This window comes from Lycium ferocissimum, unplaced genomic scaffold, assembly GCF_029784015.1.
Source record: "Lycium ferocissimum isolate CSIRO_LF1 unplaced genomic scaffold, AGI_CSIRO_Lferr_CH_V1 ctg2593, whole genome shotgun sequence".
NCBI lineage: Eukaryota > Viridiplantae > Streptophyta > Magnoliopsida > Solanales > Solanaceae > Lycium > Lycium ferocissimum.
The window spans coordinates 113,586-123,564 of record NW_026722588.1 but is presented as its reverse complement, the minus strand read 5'-3'; the positions used below and the strand labels follow the sequence as shown (position 1 = coordinate 123,564).

The window sequence follows — 9,979 nt, the reverse complement described above, 5'->3', positions numbered from 1 at the left end:
TGATCTGTGATACTTGTTTAAACTTCAATATTTTCTTTGCTATTTTTGAATTGCCCGCACCTTTCCTGTCTGACACTGGGCAGTATAATTTACGTTTACTCTTAATTATTGCCTCCATGTTGGCTACTTTAGCTAGGGAGTAGGGAAAAGCTCATTTAATTTGTGTAAGAATGATTTTTAGTAACTACTGCTTGAAATTCTCTTTAACGGTCCTTTATTTTCATTTTATGATACAGCTTTGGTGGAAGAAAGGGTATTTTAACATGAACTGATAACTAGAACTGCGCCTTAGTCCCAAACAAGTTGGAGTCGGCTATATGAATCCTCACTGATTATGTTTCACTATTTAAGTTCTTCATGTCATCATTATACCAAATAAAAATAAAAGAGAAAAAAAAGTCAAAAATATTTTAATATCAACCATAAAAGGGGAAGAAAGAAAGATTGACTTAATATCAAAGATGCATTTCAAATTCATGTAAAATGGTCTCAGTGCCATGTGAAATAGTTTTCTTAGCTAGGGACATTGCAATGGTAGCTTTGCAGATGATTGCATATGTGTTCCAGTATATAAAGTAATATAATGGCACAATAAACTGTCAAAGGGTAACATCCAAAGAAAAATTGAATGGTAAATCATCATCCTCTTAGGAGAGAGACCAAATGGGATACCATAGTGTGCTGCTATAGTGTGCTTTTATGTATAATATTGTCATCTATAAGCATTCATCCCATGTTTAAGATATTCCTTACGAATCATAAGTTAGCTTGTCATATTCAGATGTGTACATGGATCAATGACGCGTGGAACCCCCATTTGTTACCACCGCCAAATTGACACGGTGGAACCGAATGTCCATATTTGTTTGACATGATGAGAGATGCGGTCCATATGCCCCTTTGTAATGATACCTTTTCCTTTTGTGTTAGGTTAACACCCCTGATGAGTTGCCGGAGCGGCTTATAGTTGTTGTTCGTGTTTCTTATGCAGGATTGTCATCAGCTATTGTACCAAAACTAGAGCCTGACACACCAACATAGGTCAATCTTGACACCCATGAACTATCACAGAAATTGATTTTTGAAACATATATATGCACATCCATGTTAGTCGATTCATATTGTTCATTCATTAGTTTCTCAAAATTTTCCAGTTTTGAGAAACATTAAATGGAGGTAATATTTTGTATATAGGCTGTAAAGACTAGTTTTCTTTTTCTAAAGGTCATTCTTTCAAGTGTGGTTAGAGCAGCACACTTTTCCTCTTTTTTGGTGGTTTCGGATTAGTTGTTGCTCTTGCCTTTTCATTTGTTTGTAAAGAACTTTGGGAATTGTGTGATACTTTTTCGTATGACATTTCTTGTTGTATCTGTATGGTAGAGTGTATTGCTCACGGCGATTAGATATCACAGGTTTAGTAAATGAAATTGTAGATAAATTTTTCACTTTTTATTTTTCTCTTTCTTAGAAAAGATACTTTTTTCAGTGCCTTGAATGCATGAAGTTGGTGCAGGACGGTGCAGATAGCTTATCTTTACTTAATCTTCTTCTTGAGATATTGTAAGTTTTAATGTGGTTGAGTATGGAAAAGGACTGTAAAATAGTGCCCCCTTAAGATAGATAGATAGATATATATATATATATATAAAACAATTTTTTTTTTTTTTTTTTTTTAAAAAAAAAAAAAAAAAAACAACAACAACAACAAAGGTGATTACGATCTTCCTCGTCTTGCCTCTTTTTCCCCTCAAAGTTTGTAGGCTTCTTAGCTTGTATAATCACATATGTGAAACAAAACATATTATGCAGGATCAAAAACTTGTTCATTTATAATTGAGGTCGTCTAACCTCTAACAATATATGGCATTATATTTATTGTTTGCTTCTCTCGGTTCTATTTGGAGATGGAAAAGGCTGTCCTATATGAAGTTTTCCACATTATTTGCTTATGAGTTGAATAAATAACTTCAGAGAGCACATTGAACTATCTAGATAACCATTCTGGAAAATGGATCTTAAAGCCATTGCTTGCTCATGAACCCCTTCATCATTCATCAACTGCTCAATTCCTTGAACTCTGTCATCTTTCTTCACCATCTCTCTCGGGTCATCACCACTAAGTAAAATCATATGTCCTATTTTCAAGTAATTTGCTACCAATTTGGCATCATGGAATTGGTCACCCCTGATTGGCCATGCCAAAATTGGGATGCCGCGTCCAATTGCCTCTGTTGTTGAGTTTCTTCCACAATGCGACAGAAATCCACTAGTTGAAGAATGGCTCAAAATCAACAACTGTGGTGCCCAGCCCTTTATTATCAACCCTCTATTCCCTATTCTCTCTTCCAATCCATGAGGGTAATATCCTTCTTCCTGTTGGCTGCCTCCAAAGAGACCCGGAAGTGGACCGAGTCGACCTGAACCGGCTTGAATGACCCAATAAAGTGGTGGTTTGATTCCTCTAATGCATTAGCCAGTTGAGCATATTCTTCTAAATTAGGTCCAACTTCACTACCAAATGACACATAAATTACTGATTTCTGAGGTTTTGAGTTCAACCATTGCATCACCTCTTCCTCTGTAAAATTTGACTGACAGTTCGACCTAACTTCATGATCATGTAGTATTGAACTAGGTGATTTCCAAAATGTTTCTATCAACAATGGTCCTACACCACATTTTGTCTTTTCAAAATGATTTGTTATAATCAATGAATGGACCCTCAATATCATAGCAGGTATTGATTAACAATGCAATAGAACCCTTTACCTTATCTACCCATCGTGGCTTTTGACCCAGTCTTGGAGGCCCATCTTTTATCCTACCGTGATGATGACCTGGCCCATGATTTCGTTTGATATCAGAGTAATTCAGAGCCATACTTTTAGGCAACCTCGGAAGGATTCAAATCTCACCCGGGTTTCATCTCATCCATATGGTTCTTCCGTGCTACAAACTCGATTGCGCGACAAGCACCGTAAGTGAAGAAAGAGACGAATGGTATGTCAAATTTCATGAAAATTTCCTTGCTCCACCATCATGACATCCACCACCACATGCACTTTCATGGGTCTTAGCCGATCCATTGTATCGTTTTGATAGTAAGGTATCAATCCCCTGTCCTAACTGCTGATGGTAATACTGGAAAGGCCCATGCTTGAAATTTTGTCCTTCTTTTCCTTTTGGTGGGAAAGCTGGTAATTCTGTTGCTTTTTGTAATGGCGGTGGTGATGGAGTTGATATTGTAGTAGAAATTTCAACGAGTTGAATCAGAGAATGGTGACGAAGATTGGTGGGGATAGAGGAGGAGACGTGGGAGGGGATGATAAGGGTGACTTTAAAGTTGAACGAGGTGAGATTTTTGCAGAGCTCCAAACATGGGAAGAGATGACCTTAACTATAAAATGGAAGCACCAAAATCTCTCCATTAGTGGCTTCCATGTTTTTGTTCTCTGATTAAGATTACACTTGTTGTCTTTGATTCATTCTCTATACATAAACAAGACAATATTGAATTCTGCTTGTGAAGTGTGAATAAGAATATGTGGGGAAAGTGGAGAGGAAACTTGGACAAAGTAAATTGAAAGTGATAGATTATGTAAATATTTTGTAATATTTTGTAATCTCTTATTTAAGTTAGAATATTTTGTAATATTTTGTACTCTCCTATTTTGAGTAGGATATTTTTGTATATTAACCAATTCAAGGAATGAAAGGAAACTACGGAAAATATTCTTTCATGGTATCAGAAGTCTAGGGTTTTCTTCTTTTTCCTCTCCTCTCTCCTCTCCGCTGCCCTAGCTCCGTCGGCTGCCACCTCTCTCCTTTTTTTTTCCGCCACCATGTCCACCTCTAAATCATTGTTCCACCCCGCTTTCGCCGTCTCCAATATCCATAATCACATTCCTGTGGTTCTTGAAATGGAGAATGCACAATACGGCACATGGGTGGAATTGTTTAGGATCCACGCCATATCCCATAGGGTCATACACCATATCATCGCAGGGAAGCGAGTGTGGCCCCCCTCCGATGACGACAAAGAACTTTGGTCGACCCTTGATGCGACCGTGCTCCAAAGGGATTTATTCCATGATTTCGAATGACCTCTCACAACTATTCTTGAACTCGGAGCAACGGCGATGGAAGCCTGGGATCGCTTGCGTGATATCTCCAGGACCATCAAAACTCCCGTGCCGTTATGCTCGAACAAGAATTCTCTACAACTAGGATGGAAGACTTCCCGAACGCGTCTGCGTATTGTCAGAGGCTCAAGAGCATCTCCGATCAGTTAAAAAATGTGAGGGATCCGGTTTCCCATTCCTGCCTTGTTTTTCAGCTTGTCTCGGGTCTCACCGACGCATTTAAGGGTGTGGGAACGCAGATTCGTCACAGCAAACCATTGCCTCCTTTCACTGAGGCGCGCTCCTCACTCGTTCTGGAGGAACGAGAACAAAATACGTGCAGGCGACCCACTTTACTCCTTCGGCGATGGTGGCTGCCACATGTGGTGAGGGTTCGAATAATTTTTTTAATAATACTCATTTGTCTGGTAATGCTGTGAATACCAGGGGAAAAAATAACAACAACAAAGGCCGCACCGACCGCCGCCGGCCATAATGGGGCCGCCAGGCGCAAAGCTTCTGGCCGCGGCGGCAGCGTGGACACAACGGCGGAAATCCCCACGCGCCACTGATACCGGCCGCGTCGACGCCTTTCTCTCGCGCGTGGCAGCCCCCAATGGCTTGGATGGATGCCACACATAGGGCCGTGCCACCGTGCCCGTGTCCGTCCACTGTCGACGTCTTCGCACGGGCCCTCGGCCAAATGGCCCGGCATTCTCGCTCGCTCCCCGGCCTCCCGCCGACCAGTGCGATGTATGCCCCGTCTTATGCTCCCACGGACATTGAATTGGCCATGCATACGATGACTTTGAATCCTTCGGATCAGAAGTGGTACATGGACACCGGTGCCACATCTCACATGACGTCCACGAATGGTAATCTCTCGTCTTATTCTAATTTGAGCAATAATCATCATGGTATTGTTGTTAGTAATGGTCATTCAATTCCGATTCGCGGTTGTGGTCATACTCATTTGCCTTCCCCAAACCCTCCTTTCTCGTTGAATAATGTCCTCCACGCCCCAAAACTCATTAAAAACTTAATCTCTGTTAGAAAGTTCACTACTGATAACTCTGTGTCTGTTAATTTTGATCCATATGGGTTTTCTGTGAAGGATTTTCAGACGGGGATGCCACTAATGAGATGTGAGAGCAGGGGCGATCTATATCCCATCACCACCACCATCACAAACCAAGCCAATTCTCCATCAACCTTGTCGCTTTGTCTTCTTCTTTGGTACGATCGTTTGGGTCACCCTAGAGCCGTCGCTTTGAATTCTCTTAGGATAAATAAAAGCATTGAATGTAATAATTCTAGTTGCTCTAGTATTTGTCGTTCTTGCGTGCTTGGAAAACATATTAAGTTGCCTTTTGTTCCATCTAATTCGAACACTTGTATGCCTTTTGATATTATTCATAGTGATTTATGGACTTCTCCTGTCTTAAGTTCCATAAAGTCATCGATATTATGTTCTTTTCTTGGATGATTTCTCAAAATATTTGTGGACTTTTCCCTTAGCTAGGAAATACGATGTCTTTGCTAAGTTTTTAGAATTTCGGGCCCATGTCCGAACGCATTTTGAACGAGAAATAAAAAATGTCCAATGTGATAATGGGAAAGAATATGAAAATAATGATTTTTGGCGTCTTTGCGAGTCGAATGGATGTCTTTTCGTCTTTCTTGTCCTCATACGTCCTCACAAAATGGGAAGGCCGAAAGGAAAATTCGGTCTATCAATAATGTCGTGCGCACTCTTCTTGCCCACGCTTCTCTCCCGCCTTCCTTTTGGCATCATGCATTGCAAATGGCAACTTACCTACTTAATATTTTACCAAGCAAGTTATTGAACCATAAATATCCCCTCTATGCTTTATATCATAAGGAACCGACGTACTCGCACCTTCGGGTCTTTGGGTGTTTGTGCTACCCTCTTTTCCCGTCAACTACGATTCATAAGTTGCAGGCCCGGTCTACACCTTGTGTATTTTTGGGGTACCCATCGAACCATAGAGGCTACAAATGCTATGACTTATCATCACATAAGATCATCCTTAGTCGTCATGTTGTTTTCGATGAGACTCGGTTTCCCTTTGCTACCTTGTCTACTCCTCCACCCCATACATACGATTTTTTAGATGAAGGGATCTCTCCTTATATTTTTCATCACCTTCAAAACCGGTACCTCCCCTCCCTCCCCTCCCCACTCGCCGCCCGGCCAGCCCCCCTCGCTCCTCCGCTCGCCTCCCGTCATAGCCGCCGGTTCCACGCGAGGGCCCCACCGTACCGATCGCCGTGCCCCCGCCAAACTCCGGCCACCCCGTCCACTTGCTCCCCCGTCCCGCCCACCTATCCCCCTCTCGTCCCACCATGGTCATCCGCAGCCAATAGGGTATTGTCAAGCCTAAACGTTTGTTTAACTTACATACCACGGTTGTGAAATCTCCTCTACCTCGTAACCATTGGCCGCTCTTCGTGACCCGAATTCGAAAATGGCTATGAATGATGAATTTGATGCTCTTGTTAGGAATAAGACGTGATTTGGTCCCCGTCCACCTAATGTTAATGTTATTCATTCTATGTGGATTTTTACTCATAAAGAAAAGTCTAATGGTGATTTTGAGAGGCATAAAGCCCGACTTGTAGGTGATGGCAAAACTCAAAGAAAGTTGGCATTGATCGTGCGAGACGTTCACCGTAGTGAACCGCAACTATCCGCACTATTCTTAGTCTTTCGTTGTCAAAGCATTGCCCATACATCAACCGGATGTTAAGAATACTTTCTTCACGGTGAGCCCAAGAACTGTATATGCATCGACCTATGCGGGTTTTCGGGATAGCACACATCCGGATTATGTTTGCCTATTGCGTAAGTCTCTCTATGGGCTTAAGTAGGCTCTACGTGCTCGGTATAGACGTTTTTCAGATTTTGTGTTTTCGCTTGGCTTCTCTAATGCTGTGTCTGATAATTCGTTGTTCATCTACCACGCGGGACCGAAATGGCATACATATTGCTCTATGTTGATGATATTATACTACATCGCATCCTCGACGCTCTCCGTCATTCCATCATGGATAGACTTGGTTCCGACTATGAAGGATTTGGGTCCTTTGAATTATTTTCTTGGCATTGCCGTGACCCGTCACGGGGGGGGATGTTCCTCTCTCAATGTAAGTATGCGAGGAAATCATCGATCACGCGGGTATGTCATCTTACAAGCCCTCTCTCACCATCGGTTGACACAAAAAACCGAAGGTCGGTGCTCACCGGTGCTCCTTATGAAGATCCCACTCATTATCGTAGTCTCGCAGTGCTCTTCGCATTTCACTTTCACGAGACCGAGATATTTCATATCTTTGTCCAATGTGTGTGCTTACATATGCATGACTCGCGGGACGATCATATGCTTGCTCTTAAGCGGATTGTACGGTATGTTTAGGGCACTCTTGATCATGGGTTGCATCTCTACCCATCATTGATCACCGACCTTGTCTCCTACACCGATGCAAACATCGGGATGGTCGTCGGGACACTCGTCGTTCTACGTCGGGTATTGTGTATTTTTGGTGACAACTTGATTTCTTCGTTGTCAAAGCGACAACCAACTCTTTCTCGGTCTGGTGCTGAAGCAGAGTATCGGGGTGTAGCTAATGTTGTCTCTGAGTCTTGCTTGATTCGCAATCTTTTATTAGAACTACATTGTCCGGTTCGCAAAGCTATGTTGGTATATTGTGACAACGTGAGTGCCATATATCTGACAATCCGTGCAACATCAACGCACCAAACATATTGAGATGGACATTCATTTTGTGCGTGAGAAGGTTGCGCGGGGACAAGTTCGGTCCTTCATGTCCCGTCCCGATATCGCATTGCGATATTTTCACTAAAGGTCTTCCTCGTGTCCTTTTTGAAGATTTTCGTGACGATCTCAAAGATTCGTAAACCTCCGTTTAACTGCGGGGTGTGATAGATTATGTAAATATTTTGTAATATTTTGTAATTTCTTATTTAGGTTAGAATATTTTGTAATATTTTGTACTCTTCTATTTTGAGTAGGATATTTTTGTATATTAACCAATTCAAGGAATGAAAGGAAACTACGGAAAATATTCTTTCAGAAAGGATTAATGGAGCTGAAAATGACATAGTGTAGCAAGTAGCAATAGCGTCTTAGCAAAGTTGAGTGATTATTAGAAGAAACTAATTAAGAGTGATGTGATGTTTACTACTTACGCTTTCATGTAAAGGTATTCACATTTTTTAGACTTCCCTATTTAGGGAAACGTTTCTTTAATTACCCTCACGTCATTTGCTTGGTTGTTATTTTTAAGAAATTTCTGATTTGATTATTAAAAATCTTTTTTGAATAGAAAAAGAACATTTTTCATAAAAGTTACAGCAAAGCGCGTTTTACTCGGTTTTTTACTCTCATTTATTGATCAGGATGAGACACTTCGCTTTCTCTTTACATAGATAAGTCACCTTCCCAAATTATATTAATTTCGTAGTTTCTCATTGACGAACATCTCTATTGTCAAGAGAAGATGGAAGTTTGAAACCCTCATTGTTTACTCAAGATATTCTAAAAAAACAAATAGGTAAAAACACTTTTATATGCCCTACATATTTTTTAGTTATATTGTATTAAGGAAAACTTACTACTCATTAATGTCGAAAAGTAAATTTTACATTATTTGAAGAAAATATAGTAAAAACTTCATATATACATATGTTTCTCATGAGAAAACTAAGAAATTACCATCAAACTGAAGTCATGGTGATGGTCCAGGTAGGAAAAGTTCTCAATTGATAGTTCGGATATGAAACTCGCGCAAAAGAAAAGAAGGCCATGCTACAAATTCTAGTTGTCACCGAAGCCAAGGGAAAGAAAGCATTTTAACAAGAGGAATGAAAGAAGAGGTTATCCATATTCAATGCTAGCCTATCCAGCCTCCTAGATTCACATCAGCAAGTAGAAATCAGTCGAAGTGTAGTATGTTGAAGGAGTGCTAACTAACAAAGCTATGCCAAAGTCCCCTAGAGAAGAAGCAAAAAGAGAAAGATGGCTTGCAATGGAGGTCTCCTATGCTCGCTAATGAGTAGCCCATCCTCGCCATTATAACCTTGCCTTTCCCAAAGCATACATAAAGGATGTGGAGCGTTGGGTGGTGCATTAATAACTTTATCAGATGTGTTTTTGACCATTATCTTAAAAAAAAAAAAAAATATTATTAGAACTTCACAAGCATTTCCTTAAGTATGGATATCGTTCTTCTAATCAATACTTTTCGAGCCATTATGCTCTTTTGTAAATTGTTATGCATATGGACATATTGGATAACGAACGCAAAACCGCGATTTCCTCTATATTCTTCTCAGGGAACCATATTTTCACAATATCGAGTCTAAATTCTTTACACCAGTAAATTGGATAGTTTTTGCACAACTTGATCAACCAAAAGAAAATATAAATAGCTGCTTACAATTAGTGAAATTAGTAATTCAAAATGATACAAGTAACTTGGTGCAATATATTACATTATACATATATCATTAGTGTATACAAGTAAAATCCATATAAATCCGTGTAGGAAAGATGTATTATTCTATAGAAGGGGCAATTATGTGCTCCGAAAATACTTATTGGCACCTAATTGTAATTCATTTAACTTGCTTTGCAAATAAATTGACCTTATAAAATATAAAATACTATCTTAGTTGATCGTTTTGCTTTACCATGTTTCTATCCTCTTTATTATATATTGAAAGGTACTACTCACCTATAAGTACAATAAAATAAACAAAGTATTTGTACGCAAATTCGTGTAACTTATTTGCTTAGTTTATTCAATCAAAATAA

The 9,979-nt window shown here is 40.1% G+C and overlaps 1 pseudogene; it reads right to left on the bottom strand.

The window, feature by feature from the left end:
* Positions 1–1,683: 1,683 nt before the first annotated feature.
* On the bottom strand, positions 1,684–3,441 carry LOC132043569 (probable UDP-glucosyl transferase 73B6; annotated as a pseudogene).
* Positions 3,442–9,979: the final 6,538 nt, after the last annotated feature.